This window comes from Aotus nancymaae, unplaced genomic scaffold (assembly GCF_030222135.1).
Source record: "Aotus nancymaae isolate 86718 unplaced genomic scaffold, 86718_ANA_hifiasm-v0.15.2.pri h1tg000155l, whole genome shotgun sequence".
Classification (NCBI taxonomy): Eukaryota; Metazoa; Chordata; class Mammalia; order Primates; family Aotidae; genus Aotus; species Aotus nancymaae.
The window spans coordinates 3,021,963-3,047,005 of NW_026988570.1; the positions used below are offsets into that span (position 1 = coordinate 3,021,963).

The window sequence follows — 25,043 nt, forward strand, 5'->3', positions numbered from 1 at the left end:
GGAAAGGCTGCATTGTTCATCCGGATGCCACCGACAGGTCGAACTGCTCTCCTGACTGTGTTTTAACTCAGTTGTGTGCCTGCACTTCATATCTACAAAGGACAAGCTGTGGGCCAGGCACTGTGCTGGGTGCCATGGGAAAACCACAGCAAACCACACGAACACCAGCTCTCAGGGAGCCTGTAAATGAGTGTGAAGATCCCACAAGCTCACAAAACACTCCTAATCTTAGTTAGCTAGTATGGAAAATGACTTTCCTGATCTCTGGGTGGGGGAAGCACATATGGGAAGTCCCCCTCTAAATCTCTAACCTACCCCCAAGGCCAGGCAGAATTCACTTGAAGCTTTCTGGAGGATAGATTTTTCAAGATCCTCAGAAGCTCTTCAGTGCTCAGGCAACCCCCGATACTGGAATTGTCACCTGAGCTGAGACATTCCTCATACCAGTTGTAAGCCTGGTCTCTCTCACAGCTGGGACAAAGCACCCCTGTTCTCTCATGCTGGGATGGCTGTTACTATTCTAGGGCCTGAATGAAGCTCAGTGAGTTTGCTTAGGATGAACACATGATTTATGGGTCAATTTTCAGATAATGTGAACTCTACTTATATGTTGTTTATTGCTTAAGAGCTTTATCTCTTAAAAATGAGTAAAACTACTTGATGCTTTGAATGGAATGCAGGTGTCAGCACACTAATACTTCCTTATATTTTATAAGTAATTTAATCACATTATTTCTCTTGGATTAGTAATGAATATTGCAAATCAATCCTGTGAACACCTTTTACAGGTTTGTTTTTTATCCTATTGATGGTTTCATTTGAACTGTGTTTGGAAATTTAGTTTATTTCTTACTCCATCGTAGATGTTCATTTTTGTATTTTTTATTGAGACAGAGGCTCGCTCTGTTGTCCAGGTTGGAGTGCAGTGGCACGATCTTGGCTCACTGCAACCTTGCCTCCTGGGTTCAAGCAATTCTTCTGCCTCAGCTTCCCAAGTAGCTGGGACTACAGGTGTGCACCACCACCCCCGGCTAATTTTCATGTATTTAGTGGAGACTAGGTTTCACCATGTTGGCCAGGCTGGTCTCAAACGCCTGATCTTGTGATCCGCCTGCCTCAGCCTTCCAAAAGGCTGGGATTACAGGCGTGAGCCACCGCACCCGGCCCATTTTTGTATTTTTTAAATGCAGTGTTTCAAATTCTTGACTTCTACTCAGTAGTCAAGACTGGTACTTCTACCCAGTACCCAGATTACTGTGCTGTTATGACAGTAAGTTGTTACAAAACTATTTTCCAAAGGTTGGAACTGATTTCAGGGTTTACATTTAAGCTCTGTTTAATGTCTGAAACTAAATTAATGCTAGCATTCAGAACTAGTAAAATCATAATTAGTGATTTGTCCTCTATTTGACACTGAACTCCAGCAGACATTTCCCTTAGCTTTTGGTGACGTGGATTAATGTAAAATGGTTCGGCGATTTACTATAATTAATTAGCGGTAGAGTATAATTAATGCTTGGTGTTTTGAATGAACTTAATTTGAGAATAATGAGAATTTAATTTGAGATCTGAGTTTGTGATACAATTTTAAAGATTGATGGAATACCTAGATTCCTGGTTCTTGGGCCTTCAGAAGGAGATAATTTCATGTGTTAAGTCTTTATTTGGTCTCATTCAAGGAAGCAAGATTTTTCATTTGTTCATAAACTCATGCAGTATATCATTTTACATATTCAAGTCCACATAATATGTTCTCTGGAAAAAGCAGAAAATTGTACTGCATTTCAACCTTGTAATACCCTCACGTTAGTGTATTAAGCTGATCAATAGGGGTATTTATCTCCTTTTGTTGAGAACAGAGAAATTAACTTTTCCAAAGCATCATTTGTTACTGTTGAAAGTCATGTTGCCCTGTGCATACAGGCTTTTGTATGATATTACACATAAAAACATATGGTACACGTTTTTAAGTAAGCCCTTAATTTTAGAATAGGTTTTAAATTTACAGAAAAGTTTCAGAGATAACACAGAGACTTCTGATAGAACCAGCGTCTACTTTCCCCTGTGATTAGCATCTTACATTACTCTAGTACATTGGTTACAGGTAACGAAACAGTATTGGTACATTATTGTTAAGTAAAGTTCATGGTTTATTTGCCCTGACATCCCTTTTTCTGTCCCAGGATCTTATGCAGGGTACATTTCATTTAGTCTCCATAGCACCTCTGCTCTGGGACAGTTTCTTAGACTTGCCTTGTTTTTGATGACTTGACAACTTTGAGGAGCAAAACTGCTTTTCAGGTTTTTTGTAGACTGTCCCTCAGTTGAGAGTTGTCAGATGTTTTTCTTGTGATTAGTCTCGAGTTACCCATTTGAGGAGGAATGCCACCCAGGTAATGTGCTATTTTGTATCAAGGGTCCATGCAATCAGCATGGCTTATGATGGTTGATGTTGACCTTGATCACCTGGCCCGGGTAGTGTTTGTCACGGGTCTCCATTGTCAAAGTGACTCTTCCCCATCTTTCCATACTTCAGTCTTTGGAAGGAAGTCACTTAAGGAAGAGGGAGTTCAGCTCTACCTCTTGGAGGGGTTGTATTTACATTAGTTATTTAGAATTCTATCTGGGAGATTTATCTATTCCCCCGCAAGGGACCAAGATTTTTAGCGGGGATAGAAGGCACTGTTGCACAGACAGCCCCTTGGCACTGTTGCAGAGGAGGTGATAGGATAGGATGGTGCCCCAGCACAGGGTTTCTAGAATGTGGTCCTGGGCTGAGGAGAAATGCAAATTCCAGAGAGCTGCCTTGGATCTCCTGACTCAGTCTCGTGGGGTGGGTTGGTCTGGAATTCTTCCTGTTGAACGAGTTTCCCAAGTGATTCTGATGCATATTCAAAGTTGAGAACCTCTGCTGTGGATTAGCACTTGAACCCTAGGTGTGCTGGCCAGGGGTCAAGCCCTCACCTCCTTCCTCACTGCTCACACCTCATCCCTGCTGGTGTCATCTAGCTCTAAGGCTCCCCTGCAGAGGGCCCCTGTGTGACCCGACCACTCCTTCCATGGTTTTGACCACCTCTTGGATCTCTCCATCTGAGGCTCCCTTTGTATCAACCCAGGGTCTTTGCTTTCCTGGATAACTTCATCCTTAGTTTGGTGGACCCAGAGTTCCAGTAAAGGGAGAAACCAATTACAGCTGAGAAACCTACTGTCAGGGCCAGAGTAGGGAGGTCCGTAGAGGCCAGACTTGTCTGAAAACGGTTTTGTTACTTGTGAGAGAGGCAGAGAGACTGAGACCCCACCTGGACTGTGTCCAGGTTCGGGCAAATTAAAAATCACCAGAAAATCTTCTAGTTTCCACGTGTGTCCGATGCCTTGTGCTCTGGGACAGCCCTAGCTCTTGGGCACATTCCCTGGTTGAAGTAGGAGGGCAGTGGCCTGAAGAGGTTTCTTTGGGTTTAGGGTCTGGGTGGCCATAACCCTGGTACCATCTGAAGAAGCCTGGGCTGTGACTGGGCTCATGAAGTGGTCCTAGCCCAGTGACTAGAGACCCAGTGTCTCAGTAAGGTGCACTCCTTTCATAGATGGGGACCAGAATCTGCCCTGGTGCCATTCTGGTGACCCTGCCTACCCAGCCTGTGAGGCCTCCTCTGGGCAGCAGGCTCCTGCCCTGCCCAGGCTTGTGTGGGAGTGGAGGTGTGGGCAGTGTGGCGATGGGGAGGGGCTTGAAGGGGTCCTTTTAACTCCTGGCTGACTGACTGAAGGTTCCAGATGATCTTTTTTTGGGAGAGAGGAGTGGCTGACCTTTCTCTTGGGTACAGGAAAAGTCAGTTAAGGCCATTAGCCTGTTTCTCTTTCTGGTCACTACCTTCTCCCTTCTAGTGATATCATTCCAGGTTTGGGTGGAAGGCCAGGTGGGGGAGACTACTTCCTGCCCCACCCTTCCCAAACTATTATACACAGATGAGAGACTGTTGTATTCATGCACATGGATATCATTTATAGTAATGCATTCTGTTTTTTAAAAAAATGATTGGGTCAGGCACGGTGCCTCATGCCTGTAATCCCAGCAGTTTGGGAGGCTGGGTGGGGAGGACTGCTTGAGCCCAGGAGTTCAAGACCAGCCTGGGCAACATGGCAAAACCCGTCTCTACAAAAATTACAAAACAATGCCAGTAGTCCCAGCTACTTGGGAGGCTGAGGCAGGAGGATCACTGGAGCCTGGGTGGTCGAGGCTGCAGTGAGCTGTGATCAGGCCACTGCACACCAGCCAGGAACAGAGTATGACCAAAAAAAAAAAAAAAAAAAGACATGTGCTCTGCCCCTTTTGAAAATTATTTTCTTTTCTATGCCTCTGTGTTATAGTTTGTTTTCTCTTTTGACCTGCAGATTTCTGATACATTTTAAAAATATCTTGTCCTTTTTCTAAGTTTTTGCTTTGACTAATTTAAAGTTGCAAGTGTGGGTTTTGGTGGCTTTGTGTAGATGAATCATTTGACCTGAAAACAAGGAGTTTCGCTTTGCTAGAAAATCAAGGACAGAGTTTCTGGAGTGGACTGCTCTTGGATTTTCCTTAGAAGAAGCTTGTTGGAAGCACAGTTTCTGTGAATTAAGAGTGGGCTTAAACCAGGTGATCTCCAAAGATTTCCTTCAACTCTCAAGTTGAAAGAGGCCTTGCGGAGGAAATAGGCAACTGATGGGCAGAGCATCAAACCAGGGGGACTAGGTCCAGGCCCGGAGGCTTCTTGCTGTTAGAGCGCCTCCTCACATCAGCAGGCATTCCTGGGATTCACAGCAACAAAAGAGCCCTCTGCTTTGAAAGGGGTTCAGTCTCTGTCTTCTGTAGTCTGGACTCTGGAATCTAGGGATTTTCTAAAGCTCATGGCCCAGGGTCTTGATGTAGTATGACGTCTGAGTGATTTCCTGAAGAAGGTATCCTGAACATGGGCCTGTGGTGATCAGCGCATGGACTTCAGGATATCCGTGAACTTTGGGGTGGGAAAAAAAATCCTTATTTCCACCAGCTTTTCACTGAAATTCAGTATTTCCTTCCCTCATGAATGTAGGTAGCATAGCCCATAGCATTTTGTCATCAGAGAAATGATCATTATTTTCCTGTTATGTAATAGTTCTGCAGGTGTGTTGAAAGAGCCATTGCTTTTATCATTGTTTTTAAATTATGGTTGTTATTAGCACTGCTGCTACCCTCTCATTTGGCGTGTCAATAAGGAAATACGTAGATTTCTATGTCTCAAGTTTGTTTTTAAGTAATTTATTAATAACTGTGTTCCATATAATTGCATAAAATGAAAATTACCTAAAATCACCCTCCGGAGGAATTCCTAGGCCTCACCATTCTGCCAAAGGGAGAGCAGGACCTGGCTGGGGACCAGGTGTTACCATGTCCTCTGATGGCAGAGCTGCTGGGACCAAGGCTGCTGGCCAGAGACAGTCTACACAGGCATGGCAGAAAAGTAACTCAATTTTGCTGCTTAACAGAACTCTTTCTAGTCATCCAGTAATGGCAAAACACGCCCCAAGCGGGTAAAATGAAAACCTGTTCTCAGAAAAGAATATAGAAAGAATTTTATTTAAATTGGATAAAAGCCTAGTTATTGTTTTTATGACTTTTATATAATTATTTAAGTTGTCATAGTGGGAAAAATTAAATTCAATTTCTTAGTCGAAAAAAAAAAACCCTAATGTAAATTTGGGTTCTGGAATGTGTGATTATTTACTATTATAGCAGTTGGGTTGGGATTGGGTTGTACGTTGGGCACTTAGGTGTTTATAATAACTTCAGTATCAGGACAATGTCAATGACTTAAAATCTCTTGTATGAAAAAGTTTGACTTTCCGATTCTCAGGAGTTTTGTGGCAAAATGGTCCCTGGAGTTTTGGACCCTGTGTTTAAAAAAATATGCTATAAAATAAAAAATAATTTGGAAGAAGAATTGGCCTACACATTACTTACATTGTGCCTTCTTGCATGTGGAACTATAAATACCAGCTGCTAGAAATTTCCTTGCAATGATGGACTGCATGAAGGTACATTCTTAAAGTATTCATGTAGCAATAGTAATAGCTAATATTTATTGAGCACCTAACATGGCTGTGCATTTCATATGTCTTACCTAATTTAGCCCTCTCTACAGCCCCATGAGGCTGCCCTCAGCCCCGTTTAACAGATGAGGTAGCTGAGTTAGAGAAGTGAAGCAGTTTATCTGCATGCTAGTCCTGGCAGCTTCGCTTTGCAGAGCTCCCACGTGGGTGTGTTCTATTTGCACGCCTGTGCAGTGATCCTCTGTGTGGGCCACAGCCTTGACCCTTCGGCTGGTTTTGCGTCCGCACCCTGTAGGTTAATGAGAGCCTGTGGGCAGGCATCCCACATTCTTAATTATTTTAGCACCAGAGCTAGAGTGGAAATGCTTCCTTCTGCAGGGCTGTCTGAGCTCCACGTGTTTATCTCCAGCCACCCTCCAAGGACTGCATCCCTGCAGGAGCCTGCAGCCTGCTCTGCTTCAAGGCACAGCCACAAAGCTGCCTCAAAACCCGATGGCTTGCCTCATCTGACTGAGGCAGAGGTCAGCAGGAGGCAGAATGACACTGGTCACTTGCTCTGGTCTTCCCAGGTGGGGTTTCAGCAGTGCCAGGTAAAGAGATCTCAAAGTGCAAGCTGAACACACAGCTACTTTATTGAGACCTAGATTCCTGAGATGTATTTTTCTGGCATTGCTTTTTCTTGGTGTGAATTTTCTTTTAAAGATAAAGATACTGACTCTGAAGCATAGTTTCTGAAAAGAGAGATGCTTCCTGTAATCTCACCATCCTGAAAGAGAAACGTTTCATATTTGCAGTTCATCCTTGTAAGTATTTATAACTTTTGTATTATTTCTATTCTTCTCACTCTGAATATTTTTTCCACTTTACTAGTTTTTCAAATAATTTTTTTCATGTTGTATGATATCCTGTGGAGTTGAAAGTGCCACCGCTTGCATAAGCAGTGTGCTGAGTTGGACATCTAAATTTTTGTTCCAGTAGAGGTGCCTGTGTACATTCTGGGTGTATTTCTCTTCTCCAGTGGAACCATTTCTTAGTGTAAATTGGAGAGGGATCGCAGAGTTACATGGTATGGACATCTTTATGGCTCCTGATGCATCTTACCTTAACACTCTTCCAAAGGGTTATGCCAATTTTCAGTAGCGTGAAAGTATCAATTTCACCCAAACTATAATGCTTTTAAAAGTCAATGTAAATGGTCCCACTATAAAGGCATTTTGAATTGATCTTTTCTAGAGGACAATGTCTCAGAGTGATTATAAAACAGTGTCACTGCTGTTTTGAATAAAATTGACGAGAATTTGTACATACTATGACTACTGTGTCCTTTAAAACAGGCTGACTCTAAAACAGTCCTTGAATTTCAGGGACTCTGCCAGTAGTGCTCACTGATTTAGCACTCCATCATGGTCATCCCGAGGCTGACCCCCCGCCAGCTCTTGGTGTTTCTTTTCAAGCTGGTGGTCCATTCTTTGAAGGGACTCCCTGACAGCAGATGGAACATTCTCAGCCATGGCATGACTTTTCCCTTTAAAGACGACCTTAGTTTTTGTTAGTAGACTGTGCTGTGGGGACTTGTTTGGGGCTTGATATCGGTGATGGGGCTGGATTATCACATTTTTGGTCACTGGCTAAGTGAGACAGCGGTAGTGGGATTTATTTTTTTTAATTGCTAATCTGTTCCTTAAAGACATTTTCAGAAACAGTTGAAAGTATTGTTAGATTTTCACACTCATAACAGGCAGATAGCCTCCCACAGGTACTGTTTAGAATACGGTGTGTGTGTGTGTGTGTCTCTGTGTGTGTGCACGCATGCGCACGTGTGTGTGTGTAAGCCTATGGAGGTATGTGTATTAGCTGTCTTTTGTTGTGTAAAAAGTTAAGAGTCCAGGTAAGCCACACCCAAACTCCAGACCCACAGAGACAATAAATGGGTGTAAGCTGCTGAATTTGCAGTGACCTGTTACATGGCAGGAGGTGACGCTTACAGTGCCCAGGTGTGACCAGTTCCTGGTACTCTTGGTCAGACTTTGCTTCCTCCCAAGCAGGACTCCCAGAAATTGCTACCCTGGATAGTAGAAATCACTTTATACTGTTCCCTTCAAGAGGGTTAAAGGAGACAGAAGGATGAAGAGGAGGTGCAGGTAGGGCTGAGTGGGGAAGGTGGGCCTGAAAAGCACATTCTGGTAGCAGGAGAGCCTGGGAATGTGGGGCCTCCCTACCTGGGAAAGTCTCTGTTCTGCATGGCTCTGGGAGGGCCTAGAAAATGGGGCGAACCTGATGTATTTATTACTCCTTCTCTTACCTCTTTTAGGTTTTATTTTTCTTCTTCAATTTAGGGATGGGGTCACGCTCTGTTGCCCAGGCTGGAGTGCAGTGGCGCCATCATGGCTCACTGTGGCCTCGAGGACCTGAGCTCAAGCGATCCTTCCACCTCAGTCACCCAAGTAGCTGAGACTACAGGCATACGCCACCACACCCAGTAAAATTTTTATTTTATATTTTGTAGAGATGGAGTCTCATTGTGTTGCCTAGGCTGGTCTCAAACCTCTGGCCTTAAGGGATCCTCCTCCCTCAGCCTCCCAAAATGCAGGGATTACAGACTGGAGGCTCTGTGTCTGGCCTAGGTTTTCTTTTTCTCCACTGCTTTGTATTTGTTCAGTTGTCACCTTTCAGAGTGGTCTGTGAGGGAGAATCCTGGCTGGGAGGGGGTCGGTGGGGGCAGGGTCAACAGCCAGCCATGGCTCTGCCCCCAGACCTTTTACTTGGCCTCCCCTCCATCTTGTGGGCATGCAGGACTTTTGTTCCCTCCAAACTATTTCCATCTCTGGTGAATAGTGTTAGTTTGACTTACGAGTTAATATTTAAGCCATCAAATTAGTTTAGTAACTGGCTGGAGGCTTCTGGCTCCATTTTCCTGCTGCCTGTGCAATGCTGGTGAAACTCAGGAGTGGAGAAAAGATGTGAAGAGAACCATGACACGCTTGGGAGGAACTCCTCTCACCTGAGGACACATGCCCAGGTGTGTCACGCCGGCTGGTATGGTCAGCCAGGTGAGGCCCACACACAACAGTGCCAGGATCCTGGTGCCTGCTTACTTCTCTGGAGCCAGGGAGGCTCTGACCTGGAAGCCTGGACTCCCTTCAGTATTTATCTCATAGATACAATTCCATATCTCCAGGTATATACTTGTAATGTTATTCATGTTACGTGTGTCGTTGAACCAAATGCAATTTGCTGTTAATGTAATACTTCTCATGACAAGCCCTACATGGCCTACTTATGATGTCTGATATGAGCTTAAAAAGCCTAATAGGAAGTTCACCTGCAAAACTGGACCCTCCCCATTCAATAACCTAATTAGTATTTTGTGAAAGGTGGTTACATTTTGATACACTGGTGATACTATCATTTATTTGGGAATATCTGTTACTCTTTGTGGTTACAGTAGAGGTTGGCAAACTGGCCATCGGCCACATCCAATTCATCTGTTTGTGCGTGAATACAGTTTTGTTAGAACCCAGTTGACCTCATTCATTTCCATAGCGGCTGCCCCGTGTTGCAACAGCAGAATTGAGGAATTGTGACCATGTGGCCCACAACGCCTGAAATGCCTGGCCTTTTCCAGAAGACCGCAGCCCCTAGTGTGCAGCAAGGAACAGAAGTCAGGAGTGCCACACTGGAGTCCCTGCTTTGTCCCTTTACTGGCTCTAGGTCTCCGTGCCTTCACCTGGGAAAGGGGAAGGAGGAGGCTCATTGCTCAGGATTGCTAGCATGCAATTGTGCAAGATACTGGGTGGTTCCCAGCACTTAATAAGCACTTAATAAATACGAATTCCTTCCCTCTATTACTCATGTCCCCGGCTCTCATCCATGAGTTGTTGCTGTCTTTCTACATGTGAAAAATTTGAGACAAAAGGTGGGCATCAGTGCCTGTGTTTTCAGAAATGAAGACATCGCAAGCAGCACCATCCAGCAGAAATAGAACGTAAACTGCCAGTGTGTGCTAGGTGTGTAACTTCACCTCCCCCAGTAACCACAGTAAAAAGATTACAAAAAAATAGATGAATTTTAATATCTTCTTTAACCCAATATAACCAAAATATCTCAAGATGTAGTCAGTTTCATAAATTACACTCATTTGCTTTTTCTGCCTGTCTTTAGAGTCCAGTGTGTGTTTGCCCTTACAACATGGCCTAGCTGGACTTGCCACACCTTGAGTGCTCAGTGGCCACGTGTGGCCGGTGGCTGTCTCGTCAAACAGGCCTCTGATTCTCTGATGCCACCTAGGTGTCCCCTAATTTGGTTCAGTTCTGACACTAGCTTCTCAGGGTTCGTGCCAGCCTCACAAGCTTTAAGGGCTCAGTCCCACAAGACTGTGTCCATTTCCGACACCAGTTGCACGTCCTAAGCCACCTGTACTTCTGGTCAACTGGCTGTAAGTTGGGCTTCCCATGGCCTCACTTCAGGTTCCATAATTTGCCAGGACAACTCACAGAACTCAGGAAGTCACTTTGCTTATTGTTAGTTGTTCCTGTAATGCAAGATTGTCCAACTGGCGGTCCAGGACAGTTTTGAATGTGGCCCAACACAAATTTGTATACTTTCTTAAAACATGATGAGATTTTTTTTTTTTTTGTAGTTTTCTTTTTCTCATCAGCTGCAGTTAATGTTAGTGTATTTTATGTATGGCCCAAGATAATTCTTCTTACAGTGTGGCCCAGGGAAGAGAAAAGATTGGACACCCCTGGTTTAAAGGATGCAACTCAGTCAGGAACAGCCCAAAGGAAGCGAAGCATGGGACAAGGGATGGGAGCCTCCATGCCCCCTCGGGGAGACACCTCCCAGGTTCCATCCCAAGGAGCTCATCATGCAGAAGCTCCCCACATCACATCATTCAGGAGTTTTTGCAACCCAGTCTCTGAGCCCCCACCCCTCCCAGAAGTTGGGGTATGGGGGGTGCTGAAAGTTCCTGCCCTCTAATCACATTTTGTCTTTCTGGCAATGACCAGCTTCCATCCAGGCTGTCTAGGGGCATAAGCTCAGGTGTGGTGCACTGGGGCTCTTATGAATCATTAAGGGCACTCTTGTTACTCTGTAAATTCCAAGGGCTTTAGGAGCTCCATGCCAGAAACCAGGGACCAAGACCAGAGATCTTTTTTATTATCCCCACCAGGGCAGCCCTGTGAGCCTGCTGCCACACCCCGCCCCACCCCTCCCCATCCCCAGCTGGCTGCGCCCTATTTAAAGCCCTCTTGTCAGTAAAACAGCTGATGCGTGCCTATTTTACATTCTTCTCTACCCTGGGTCTGACTAATCATGACTCTCACTGTGCTGGTAACTCCCCCGTTCTTGCTTCTCAGGAAGCAAATGTAGGAAAAATATAGTAACATTTCTAAGGAAGCTTAGAGATACAGAATATTTAAATGTAGCACAAAAATTGTGACTCTACTTATAATAACTTACAGAAGAAGAACTCCGCAGTAGAAGTTAGGCATGCATGGCTGCAGGTTTTCTAAGAAATGGGATGTGTCCGTGACCCACTGCACTGCCCGTTGCTCTCCAGAGGGAACCATGGGGTAAATTAGAGTGATTGACCAAGAAGGCCGAGGGTCCATGCAGCTCCCGCCCTGAGGAGTTGCGCTGTCCAGCACAGCCAGGCGGCCACGGGAGCCTCTCGCAGGGAATGCATGTGTCAGGCATATTCGGTACAATTAGTGAGAAGGTAAACTGGAGAAGAACTCAGATTTTAATCCCTCAGAGTAGTCTTTGGCCTCTCCTCCTTCCATATGTGATGTTTCTTGATGTTTTCAGTTTTTTGACCTTCTGATTTTTGATTCAGGATTTTGGAGCCAGAATGCCTCGGCCCCGCTGTGAGGTCCGACTTAGGCTGGCTCCTTCCCCCTTGGTGCCTCCATTTCCTTCGCTGGAAAATGAGTTATTGTGCAGATTAAAGTGAGTCAAACTATGGATAGTGGTACCTGGCACATAGCATTAGTTAAGTATGTTTGCACTTAATTTCATAACATAAAGCACTAATAAATAAAAAAAAAAAGTGGTATATTGCAACAATAAAAAAGAATGGTGAAAGAGAACTTGCAGTGTGGAAGTGGGACATGGTTGCTAAAGGAATTTCTAAGAATCAGACTTCTAAAAAATTTTAATATTCTGAACATAGTTTCCTATAGAATTCTTTGAACTTTAAGAGCATGATTGAGATTTCCGTTGCAGTATGACTCCAGTTAGAGGTAGATTTAGTGGCTCTATCTAATGCTGAAATCTTTTTAAAGGATGGTGTTTGCATCTGGCTTTGATCTTTCTGAGAGGTAGATTCATGTGTCCTGATAAAAAGTACAGTGCTTTTCTTACAACTAAGGAGGCCTGAAACTTATGGTTGTGTGTGTGCGTATGTGAGTATGTGTTTATATAACCGATCATATTTAAAATCATTTTCTTAGAAGTAGAAGGCTATAGAATAGCTGCCATTTTTAGAGGATGTAGATATGCTCTAGAAACAGACCATGGATCCGTCAAATGATCAGGTCAGTGACTCGAATTTGATTCTCATGTGACTCACAGAAGGCTATATTGCCTAGGATGTGGATATTGATATTTAGGAATCTGAATTATTTTTCATTAAACTATATTGCATTAAACAATTTGGCAGTTATCATTTCAGTCTTCTGTTTTGGACAATCCTGATGTTAATATCACTATTTCTATCCCCTTTCACATTTTTCATCTGACTTTCTAGTAAAACAAAACAAAACAAAACACGAGGGCTGGGCATGGTGGCTCACGCCTGTAATCCCAACACTTTGGGAGGCCAAGGCAGGTGGATCACATGAGATCATTTGAGACCAGCCTGGCCAACATGTTGAAACCCTGTCTCTACTAAAAATATAAAAATCAGCTGGGTGTGGTGGCAGGCACCTGTAATCCCAGCTAGTTGAGAGGCTGAAGCAGGAGAATCTCTTGAACCTGGGAGGTGGAGGTTGCAGTGAGCTGAGATCAGGCTGTTGCACTGCAGCCTGGGCAACAAAAGTGAAACTCCCTCTCAAAAAAAAAAAGATACCTAATTTAGACAAATATTTTAAGAAGTTTCCCATTGTTTCTAATGACATCATTTAGGTAGAAAGTAATGTTCTTTTCTTATGACTAGAAGTCAGTTTTTTTAAAGCTGATGTTTCTCAAATAGCGACTATTGAGATTTGCTTTGAGTTCATAAACCTTTCTAGAAAAAGCATGTACCTGGGTTGACTGCTACTGGCAGCTTTTTCTAACCATTGTTTTTTCTGTCCGAAGTAAAAACCCTCGGTTAAAAGCTGCCGTTCCTTTGTGAGGCCTGGCCGTCACTCAGATCTATATTTTTCTCCACAGCTGTTCCCAGTAGCTTCCTCAGACTGACTTCCTCTATCCCAGGGCCATTCCAGGGCCTAATTTTCCACTCCCTCCAGGTCACCCTTCCAAATCGGGTATTGTCGTGGAAGTGTCCAGGAACTCTTCAGCTCAGAGGTCTTTGAGAACTCAGCTTGTGAGTTGCACCCTGCCTGTAAAACTGCCGGTCCTGGCTCAGCCGAGGGCAGTGTCTGAAGGATGGCAGAGGGGGTAGGTAGCGTTTGCAGAGGCTGAGAATGTGGCGTTAGCAGTTTCCACTGGTGTCTTCCCAACAGCCTCTTGGGGCCTCCTGGGAACTCTTGATCTCTTTGGCCCTGAGTTTGAGAATTGCGGATTTATTTAGAGTGTTGATTTTTAACTTTCATAAGGCTCAGCTCTAACACTCAGCTTGCTTATTTATTCCCAAAGGAGAACCTTCTGCCCGTGGAGTAAACAACACTCAGCATCCTTCCCATTTGCCTGTATTTGGTCGGGATAAGAACCTAGAAAAAGGAAAATGATCCTTTCTTTGTTCCCAGGGAATGTGGGTATAGCCCTGGGTTTCACTTTAGCCCTTGCAGTATTCTGCATTTTAGATAGCTGATCTAGCCTTACAGATGCACTTCCCCAGAAGTGGCCGGATCTCTGGTCCTCCTCCCTCTCCAGCACTGGGGTCAGCCGCATGTTACTGATGCTGGGTTAAACACTGAGCCAGGACTTGCCTGTCACTGTTGGCTCAGCATACGGTCATTATTGCAGAGGACATGGGAAGAAGTCAATGACAACAACATCCTGCTCTGACTTCAGGGAAGTCCAGAGGTATTAGTGACCTCCTACTAGAGTTTTTTCCCGAAACTCTTCTTTCTGGAATTGGCTTCTTCTCCCCTCCTATTTTCATAAGATTTTAGCTTCCTTTCATCTGGGAGGCTGAGTCTTCCCTGTCATTTCTCTGCATCTAGGTCTCCTGGTCCTTCCTTCACAGTGTGTTCCTGGCCACCTCCCACATCATCCCATGTGTCTACTTTTTTTGGTGGGATGGGAGATGGTCTTGCTTTGTCACCCAGGCTGGAGTGCAGTGGTGTGATCATGGCTCACTAAAACCTTGAATTCCTGGATTCAATCAATCCTCTTGCCTCTGCCTCCTCAGTAGCTCGGACTATAGGTGTATGCCACTCCACTCAGCTAATTCTTTTTCTTTTCTGTAGAGACGGGCCCTCACTGTGTTGTCCAGGCTGGTCCGAAACTCCTGATCCACCTGCCTCAGTCTTCCAAAGTGCTGGAATTACAGGCATGAGCCACCCACGGTCTGGCCATCACTCATATTTTTGCCAATGAGTGAGTGCCAAGGACATTTTTCTTTAACAAACCAATATCGGCAATTGCAGTTGTTTTTCGAATCCTCTAACACTGGCTTAGTCCCCTTGTCCCTCTCCTTTCCAGCCACCTGCTTGAGGCAGACCTGTCTTCTTGCCATCTGGTCCATGTGCCAGCCTCCATCAGTCCATGCACCTTTGCTCATGCTGGTTTTCAGCCCTGGAATGCCTCCTTGTTTCCCACATGCTCAGCTCAGGGCCATCGCCACTGTACCCGGAACCTGCAGAGCAGGTAACTTCAGTATCAGTAGAAAGACCCCATGGTGTCTGTCATCTGTGCTTCATACTTAGTGTCTTCCGTCACCCTTCCCTGTCCTCTGTCAGCACCTAATACCAGAGTGGCCCTTTGACACATAATGGTTCATGACTTAAATGCTAGAGCATCCTGGTCTATGGATATTTTTTCTTTGGAATAGTTGAAGCAGCAGTCACCCACTCTACAACTATTTGAGTGCCTCATCTGAGCCAGGCGCTATTTCAGCCCTGGCGATCCTGCGGTGGAAAAGTGCACCTGAGTTCCTGCTCCCAGGAGCCTGTGTCTGGCAGACTGCGGTGGTGTAGACTATTGTCTTTTGCTCTTATGCAGTCTTTTGGGTAGTCCAGCAGTCTTCTCTTTAACTGATTTCATTTGCTTTAAACAAGACAAAAGCCTCCATTTATAAGAATGATGTCAGAGGTACCAAAATGAAGTGTGCATCTAGAAGTACTCATATGGAAGATGTGGGTTTTTCAAGCTTTTTTGGGGGGAGGCGGGGATGGAGTCTTGTTCTTTGTACAGGCTGGAGTGCAGTGGTGTGCTCTCGGCTCACTGCAACCTCCACCTTCTGGGTTCAAGTGATTCTTCTGTATCAGCCTCCCAAGTAGCTGAGATTACAGGCACGTGCCACCACGCCCAGCTAATTTTTGTATTTTTAATGGAGACAGGATTTCACCATGGTGGCTAGGCTGGTCTTGAACTCCTGACCTCAAGTGATCCACCCACCTTGGCCTCCCAAAGTGCTGGGATTACAGATGTGAGCCATTGTGCCCAGCCTCCAGCTATCTTAGTAATGGATGTTTTAGGTACCTAAGTCCTCACAGTAGTTGAGTCCTTGCAGCAAGCATTAGCTTGGCTTTGTGATGATGGTCTGATTGGTCTGGCAGATATTCAGTATTTTCTGTGTTAGCAAAAATAAAATTGACGTATTGGTTAGAATCTGGTGGCCCTCCCTATGAATGGACCCCTTATGCCTTGGTGTGCTGAATCCCTGGAGAGATGTACCTGTGTCCCAGAGCCAGATTTGATCATCTCAATTTGGGCCCGTGCCCACTGCAGGACTGGTCATGTGGCTGGGGAAGGCACACAGTTAACTCCAGACCTGGCTATCGGGGCCTGTCCTGCTGCAGTGGGGAGAGGAGGTGTCAAGTTGTCTGGGGCCTGGGCATGACAAAAATCTGTGTTCCACAAGTGCACTCAATTTTAATTAACTCACATTTATTTTACAACTTTTATGACACATTCATTGGACACTGAGTACTTTATATCATCTAAAAGCCACTTTTTTAGTTCTATATTTAAAGAAATGTAGCTTAATGAGTTATATAGATGTACAATGAAAAAATACTTTCTAAAACCATTACCAGTCCAGGTGTGGTGGCTTATGCCTGTCAGCTCAAGAGGATCATTTGAGGCCAGGAGTTTGAGACCAGCCTGGGCTATTTAGTAAGACCCTGTCTCTGCAATGATATAATAATAATTACCAGATGGATTCATGTAGAAATTAAGTCACACCATGGTGTCTGAGTCCCTTGTCATCTGATGTTAGCTTAACTTTAGTTTTGAAAAAACAGTAATACAGTATATTTGTTGAAGGGTGGTTTTTACATGCCAGTCATGTTGTAAGCAATTTGTGCTGTGTGTGGCATGTGGGTGCCTAACCAATAGAATTTGCCTCTTTCTATGTGGATTTTTAATTTTTTATAATGGGAAATTTCAAAATGTAAGTATCCTGACTCCTGCGGGGTGTACCTGTCACTGGAGATCAGTAGCTTCACTCCCTTCCACTATCTCTGGGCTCCCTATTAGATTATTCAGATTCCAGGTAGATGGATCATTATTTTTAATCGCAATGTAGTTTTTAAAATTCAACTTCACATTGATTTTGTTTGAACGTAATTCTTTTTCCTCTGACTTGCTTATTCTTTTCAGTTGTCATTGTAGCACCTTGATATATTCTTTCTTATCTCCTTTTGGGTTTTAAATATTATTTATGATTTTATACCTTAAATAGCTTCTGCTATAGACAAAGGAAAGCTGTCTGTTTCATGCAACCTTTCAAGTGAAGAATAATCAACTAATTACAACTATTTGAAAATTAGCTTCCTTTTTGTTTGTTTGTTTTTCCCTTCTGCCCTCAGCCAGCCAGGCATCACTGGGAGCATCACACCTCCCGGGTAGCCTGGGAGCTACCTTGAGTCACTTGGATTCTTTTAATGTGAATTTGTGTCTTTGTGTGCTAATCAGGCTCATGATTTTCTCATCTGCAAATGAGAAACTTGGAATAGCTGGTCATCAAAAAGTTCCTTTTTGATTTTGTGGTTACCAAAACCAAAACAAAGCACCACCACCAACAAAAAAAACAGTGCAAGGGGTAATTGTTGAACATCAGTGGCTTAGGGAGTTAATGACTTCCACCTGGGAAATAAGTTAAAAAAAAAAGGTACCCATTGTATTTTGGTTTTTCCCAATTTGATGTGGCCTGGAGCATTGCAGTGGGTGTGAAGCAGGCCGTGCCTGGCTGGGGACCTCCCCTGGGAATCCCAGTGCTCTACCCTGCCATTTGCTCCCACTTCCCGTACATTGCTACAGTGTCTTGGGCAGGGACTCCCCAGCTTCTGTCCTATCGAAACCATACATCCTGGATTTTTCTATAACACACTCAGTTTCTTACCTTTTACCTTTTGTTTCTGTAAGTACTCCATATAGCTTCACATTTCAACATCTGGAAGCAGCCATACAGGTTTGGGGGAGGGAGCTCAGAACCCCTGTCACCATGCATATGACAGGTGGCCCCGTTTGACTGGGGCAGGGTGGCCGCTCTCCAGGGTGTGCAGTCACCCAGCTGTGGTTGGGAGCTGCTTCCTGTACCATGCCATCTGCTGGCCCACCCACCTGTGGAGGGCTGCTGCATGCTGACTGCCTTGGGCTGTCCCCTGGCCTGGCAGGGGGATCTCTATGACATTTTGAGCATGACCAGAAAAAGGAACTTGTGGATTTTCTTTTAGGGTTAGCTGGTGAGCAGATGATGCCAGCTAGCAAGCCACCTTCCTCCTCCATCTGGCCTGGCTGGTTTAAGCTCAGCCATCCCAGTACAAGGCTGAGCTTGGTTTAGGCTTCGGGCTCTGGGCTCCAGGCCCTGGGCTCCCCACTCCAGGGATCTTTAGCAGTCGGACCACAGGTGACTAACTGAGGGTACCATAGCCCTGTGGTTTCTTTCTGGGAGTCACTACTGCTGACCTCAGTTTTCAGATAATCTCTTCTCTACTCTGACCTTGGGGTTCTTCTTGACCCCTTGGAGCTCTTCCCTCTCAGTAAATGGAAACCTCCCAGAAGTTTCATATAGGCAGAATCTAGTATGGGGAGTGGCTTCACAAAAGTGTGAAGGGCTGGACAGCGAAAGTCATCTTCATCAGAGATCAGAGACTAAGAATGCTGCTGCTGTCCCTAGGTCTGAAGGGCAAAGTGAGAACTTGAGAGTTCCCAGAGCCCTACAGCAGGCACTCCCCACTGCTGCTGCCACCGAGCGGGAATCCTGAGCGGGAATCCTGAGCCCGTGGCCCTGCGGCTGTTACTGGGCACTCCACCGATGCAGCTGGAACCTTCTACTCTTGCTGCTGCTGCAGGAACTTGCTGTCCCCATAGCCACGAGCAGGGGTGTTGCGGGGGGCAGCACTTTGCCCTTCCTCCTGCCTTTTAATGTTGCACCTGGTTCTGTCTTTGACAGAACTTAACCAGAATCCAGCTGGCAAGTGTGGTTTTCAGGTACAGAGGAAGGTTGTGGCGGTCCTGACACCAGGAGGCCACATCTGGCACACAGACTCCTGAGAGTGTGGGTGGAATGAAATGACCCAGTACTCACCACCTGGTACGGCATGGGTGGAGAGTGGTAGGTGCTGGGCATTTTCTCTATGGATCAATGGAAACGGGGTATTGATAATTTGCTGATCGTGCAGCTTATACCCACACACTAAAATGGAAAAACATAAAACAAATGAAAAGTTTAAAAGGACCTGCCTTGGCCAGTGGGAATGACTGTAAATGACTCAGTTGCAGCTGTTCTCCAGGTAATCATCTGTGAACACCGACATGCACAGTTCCCATCAAGGTCCTGTGTGTAGAGCCACGAGGACACCGTGGTTCTCTGGTGCATATGTGGTAGATGGAGGGGCAGCCCACTTGAAGCCCTGGTAGGAACTGTTTGCTCCTGTCAGGCAGGAAACATACACGTGCATCTTGAAAACGCTGAGCTCCCTTTGCAGTTCTGTGCTTGTACTGAAGAGAGGATCAGCATTGGGGTGACAGCTCACAAGATTCCAGCAGCAGCCCCTTGGTTTCACCTAGCCATTCAGCTTCTGCCTGTCTTCTTGTGGTGGCAAGTTCTTTTGTTTGAGATCTGGACTTTGTGAGTCTCTCCTAGTTCCCTTGTTTGCACCTGCCTTTTCTCCTCGCCTTCTTCAGCTGTGCTCAGAAGAACTGCTACAGTAGCAGTAACAGAAACCCCACTGAGCTCTATGAAGTGAGAGAAATTTGGGCTGAGGACAAAGTGTCTTGTGAAGGGGATGTTGGCAGGCCTGTGGGACTGGGTCCAGGGCATGGAGGGGGATTGGGGACCTAGAAAACCCCCTGCCTTTTAGCTCTGTCCCTCTGCACATTACAGACTGGCCGTCCCTATCCCAGCGCCTGTGGTAGTAACTTTTGCCAGCTTCCTGGAGGCGTGTGTCTCCAGCAGAGGCTGGAGCCTTCGGGATCTGTTCTGTGTAATGCCTTCAGAAAAGAGCTGCTTTGGCCCAGTTTCTTCAGCTGCCCTCTCTGACCACATCTGTTGACCATCATCTGTGGCATGGGGGGTATAAGAACACAACCGCCCTTATGACCGTGTGCATGGTGACCAGGGAAAAGCGGTGATGGCAGAGGGAGGAAGCCCTTGGTTCTGGGCAGCCCCTCTGTGGGGATTTGCCTGCAGAGTGAACTTGCACAGAGTAATGCAGAATGCTGGTGCCTGTGTAAATCAAAGGTGCTCCTATCAGCTGGAGTTTCTGCACGTTTCTCCTTAGACTAGGAGATCATGCCCTTGATACTGCACTGGTTATGTATGTCAGTTGAGAGAACGGTAATTTTTATTTTCTTTCATTTATTACTATTATTTTTTTAGAGAGAGACAGGATCCCACTCTCTTGCCCAGGCTGGAGTGTAGCAGTGTGACCATAGCTTGCTGCAGCCTCAAACGTCTGGGTTCCAGCGATCCTCCTGCCTCAGCCTCCCAAGTAGCTAGGACTATAGGCACATGCCACTATACCTGGCTAAGTGAGATAATGGTTATTTTTTAAAAGAGCTTTAAGAATATGCTTTAAGAATATATATTTTAAACTTGGAAATTCAATATTTAAATATTAAAACTGAGAAATAATCGAGAATAATTTTCATTAAGAATCCATCATAAGGCTGGGCACAGAGGTTCACACCTGTAATCCCAGCAATTTGGGAGGCTGAGGCAGGTGGATTACTTGAGGTCAGGAGTTTGTGACCAGCCTGGCCAACATGGTGAAACCCTGTCTCTACGAAAAATACAAATATTAGCGGGGTGTGGTGGTGCACGCCTGTAGTCCCAGCTACTCTGGAGGCTAAGGCATGAGAATCGCTTGAACTTGGGAGACAGAGATTACAGTGAGCCGAGATCATGCCACTGCACTCCAGCCTGGGCAACACGGTGAGACTCTGTCTCAGAAAAAAGTAATCCATCATAAAATGTGTTTATTAAAATCATTCCTGAAGAAGATAGAAAATACCCAAACTCAGGGCTTTTAATCTTTTTGTATTAATTAAAGGGGATACTTTAAGTTGATTGCCATGTGACTGTTATATATAGAGCTTCAATCTTTCTGAATATGGCTGCGTCTGTTTGCCACCTACCAAGTGGTGGATGGCTGTGTCCAGCTGAACTTGGCTTCCTGGAGCTGGGTGCGGCCTCCTGGCTGGAGACCTGAAAAGGACTGCCCATTCTTTGTGCTTTACACTTGGCTTTGTGGGCAGATGGAAGAGAGATCTTGTTCTCCACCCACAGGACTTATGCAGGTGGAGGAGGGGAAGAAAGAGCTTTGATTTTATTCTACTAATAATGCAGCTTTTGAATTGAGCCTCTTGGTCAGACCATGATTTAAAACACACACTCACATACATATATATAGTAATTTCCTAGCAGAAATTTAGCTTTGTAGAGTCTCCATGTTCTGTATGCTGGATGAATTCCCTTAGCTATAGGAAGGAAGAACTGATATGGGGAAAACAGCCAAGATACGAGACCCCCTTCACCCTCTCCCTCACAGGATAGCGTGTACGTGTCCACATACTTCACAGCTCAGCTAATTCTCAAGACCCTCTGTTTAATTTAATTTAATTAAAATTCAATTCAATTCTACTCTTTTCATAAGCTACTCTAATTTCCATGTTTCCAGTTTCACCTTTACCTTATTCAATGGCATTAATTTAACCAAGCATATTTTGGATGCACTAGAAATGAAGCAAACTTCCTTTGTTTTAAAATTTCTGGTTGCAAGATTAATCAAGAATAATAAATATTTATTGTGGAATCTTTGGAAAGTTTTTAAAACAAAATTTCAAGTAATAAAACCATTGCTTCTCAGCATCTAGATTAAGTTGGGGCCTGATAGTCATAACTATTTAGATGTCTGTCACATTTATTTCCATAATATGGTTTATATATCTATGTATCTAAAGGTCTCTCTCTCTCTTTCTCTAATTTTCATTTCATATCTGGGTTAATATTCTAATGTTCATCCTCAAATTCTGCTTCTCTCTCATGTCTTTTGTCACATTCAAATAGACGTTAAATAAAGTGATAACCACATTTTTGTCATCTACATCTGGGCACTATAGAGATGAGGGGGCGCTGTTTGTAATTATGCTGAAACGTCAGTCACCAATCAGAGCCCATGGTCACCGATGTGGTCTGAATGTGTCTCTCATATGTTGAGATCCTACCCCCAAGGTGATAGTATTTGGAGGTGGGGCCTTTGGGAGGTGATGAAGAGGGAAGCGCTTGCAAATGGGATTCATGTCCCTACAGAAGATGCTCCAGAGGGCCCCTTTGCCCCTTCAGCACATGAGGATGCCGAGAAGCTGCCATGTAGCAACCAGGAGGGAGGCCCTTACCAGACACTGAATTTCCTGGTACTTAGATCTTGGCCTTCTGGACTCCAGAACTGTTGGAAATAACTTCCTCTGTTTATAAGCCACCAATCTGTGGTATTTTGTCATAGCCAGCCAAACAGACTAAGACTGTCACTCATCCTTGAGTGACTGCCCCTCTTTTCTCATTGCCCACATCTGGATTTTGTCTCTCACCTGGTCATGGTCTTCCTGTCTTCTTGCTTCCAAACTTTTCTCCCTCTCACCCACCTGTTCCATTGCTACTGAGGTTGGCTTTCTGAGATACAGATCTAATTGTTTTACTTCTCTCCTTATACACCTTTAGCTCCCCATTTCCTGGAGGCACCTTCTTGTTGTCAAAGCACCTTTAAAATCTGATTTTTGCTTCACCTTCTACCATTCAACCCTTGTGAATTTTATGAATGCAATTACCCTAGGTATTCCCAACGGAGTTGTGCACTTTTTACACCTCTGTGCCTTTGCAGATGCTGTTGCTGACGCAGGGGCAGCTTTCTCCCATCTTGACCTCCACCTCTACCACTCACCCCTTCCCCCACTGCAAGACTTGACTAAATGCTGTCTTCGCTTTGAAGCCTTCAGGATTCCCCCAGCCAGAACTAGTGACCCTTCTTGGCCATGTATATCTGTTTCTTAATACTTCTGCACTCATTCCCAGAAGGCAGTGCAGCCTAGCAGTAAAGATCTGGTTTGCTGGCATGAATCATGGCCTGCCATTGCCATAGTGTGACTTTGAGCTGGCAAAGATCTTTGTGCATCAGTTTTATTATCTGAAAAATGGGGCTTGAGTTTCATTCCTTCCTCACTCTGTTCTTGCTATGACTGTGGGAAGTTGCTTTCGAGCTTCCACGAGAGTGGGAGCCTGTCTCCGATCATCTCTTTCCCCTCTCTTTATCAGGAGTAAGGACAACCCTCCTGGTCTGGCTATGGGCAGGGGACTGGCCAGGCCCAGGGATTCACTGTGGCCCTGCCTTCTCGTCTAGATGGATGGATTATCAGGCACCTCCTGCTGATGGCTTCCACCCGCCCAAGGGGATTAGTGACCTGTCTTCTCTCTCTGCCACCAAAAATCTCCCTAAAACTAGTTCCACTTCCTCCACAGCAGGTGTCTATGGGTTGGGTTAATGGCTCCATGAGGACTTGGAAAGAAACAGTCCATATAATGAAACTCTTTTCTTAGGTATTAAAGTTACTTTAGATTCTACACAAAATCTCATTTGAGGAATGCTGGCTCTGTGAAATGTCTTGTTTTCATCATCTCACTCTTGAACTCTACGCATAGGCAGTATCTGGTTTTAGTACTTTTTACTTTGTTAGAGCAGTTTTGTTTTCAATTTAGCTCTCCTCATACAATGTCAAATGATAGAACCTGATCATTTCTGAGAGCGGGAGGATCCGGCCCGTTGAAATCATTTGGCAAAACGGGCTGCAGCTGCCCGTAAGATGAACTGGATGTTGGGGAGAAGAGGAGGTTGCAAAGGCTGTTAGGCTTGTGCTCAGCTCTGATGGCCACAGCACATGCCTCTCAGAGCTGGCTTCCAGTGACTGGTACTCACTTACTGTCCCCAGCGCTGCCAACTGAAAGGCGTAGGGGGCAGTTACTCCAGACACTTGTGCTCACCGGCTTGGTGAGGAGATTGGGAGCCTTGCCTTTATTTCCAGCATTGTAACAAGCCCTATTTGCAGCCGAGTTGGTCGACTATCCTTTGCAACAGGTAGGCCTTAAGGCCAGGCCCTTTTAGGGTAGCTGGGATATAACTATGGAACAAGATAGAGGGGGAAGCTGCCTTAGGAATAAGAGTAGCAGAAGGCCAGAGCCCTGGGAGGTGGTTGAACTTTTTCTGCAGCTCTGCTTTGCTTTCTGCCGAAGTAGCTGAGAAAGCGAACTGAACTTTGAATTCTTTTTAAGATGATATGTAATCTTTTGAAGATGGAAAGTAATGGCAGTGGAATGTTCTGCATGCTGTTTGTAGCTTTGCTAGAGCTTGGGTGGGCCCCCACCCCCACCCTTCCCTTAGGGAGCCTCTTAGCTTGTCACTAGAGACTTCCCCCAACTTCCTTCCTCAGAGGGAGTTATTAAATTGTGCCCGTGTTCTGGGGTAGCACCGTGAAGCCTGCATGGAACATGGCTTTTATTTAGGGTAAAAATAGCTTGATGCAGCATTGCCTGTCGGAGCCGGCCTTAGCTCTTCATCTTCACCTGTTTGTGGGAAGCTTCATACACCACTGAGGTGGTATTTGCCACCGTGGGTGCAAGTTACCAGGAGGGCGGCCATTCATGGGTAATAATGGTGTGTTTTATCCACCTTGTTCCTCTGAGCCTCATAAAATACCTTTAGCATGAAGAAGCCCTGTACATATTTTGGGTAATAGCCCTACATAAGTGTATTCAGATTGTGTTTTTTTCTCTATATAGGTGAAAAATGATGACCTCCACTCTTTCCAAGAGGGGTAGCCTGTTCCTGAGTGACTTCAGTGTGCTTCCCAGCAGAGGGGGTTTTGCACTGGAAACAAGGGCATTTCTTCCCAGAGAGTGGGAGTTGTCTCGCTTCTCCCTTTATAGTGCGCCTTGTGGCAATCAGAAATGTGGATATATTTGGAATTTGCAGGAGAAAATGAAACACCCCTTTCTCTGCAGAAGACAGAGTGCCATTGCCTTTGCGGGTCACTGAGTAAGCAGCAAGACCTGCCTCAGCTGGGCAGCAGTTCCCTTCTGTGGCACCCGGCTCGCCTCAACCAAGGGTGGCATTGGCAGTGATGAAATTCAGTTTCATCCAGGAAAGCACTGGCTA

The 25,043-nt window shown here is 45.2% G+C and overlaps 1 protein-coding gene across 4 annotated transcripts in view; it reads left to right on the forward strand.

The window, feature by feature from the left end:
* Window positions 1-25,043, forward strand: part of NCK2 (NCK adaptor protein 2) — a 148,023-nt gene that overhangs the window by 13,367 nt on the left and 109,613 nt on the right. Inside the window, exon 1 of one of the 4 annotated variants that reach the window (XM_012435646.3) lies at window positions 4,892-6,863. The exons of the other annotated variants lie outside the window; for them this stretch is intronic. The gene's annotated coding sequence lies outside the window, so the exon portion shown is untranslated. Of the gene's footprint in view, window positions 1-4,891; window positions 6,864-25,043 lie in introns of those variants that run through there. 4 annotated transcript variants of the gene reach the window in all.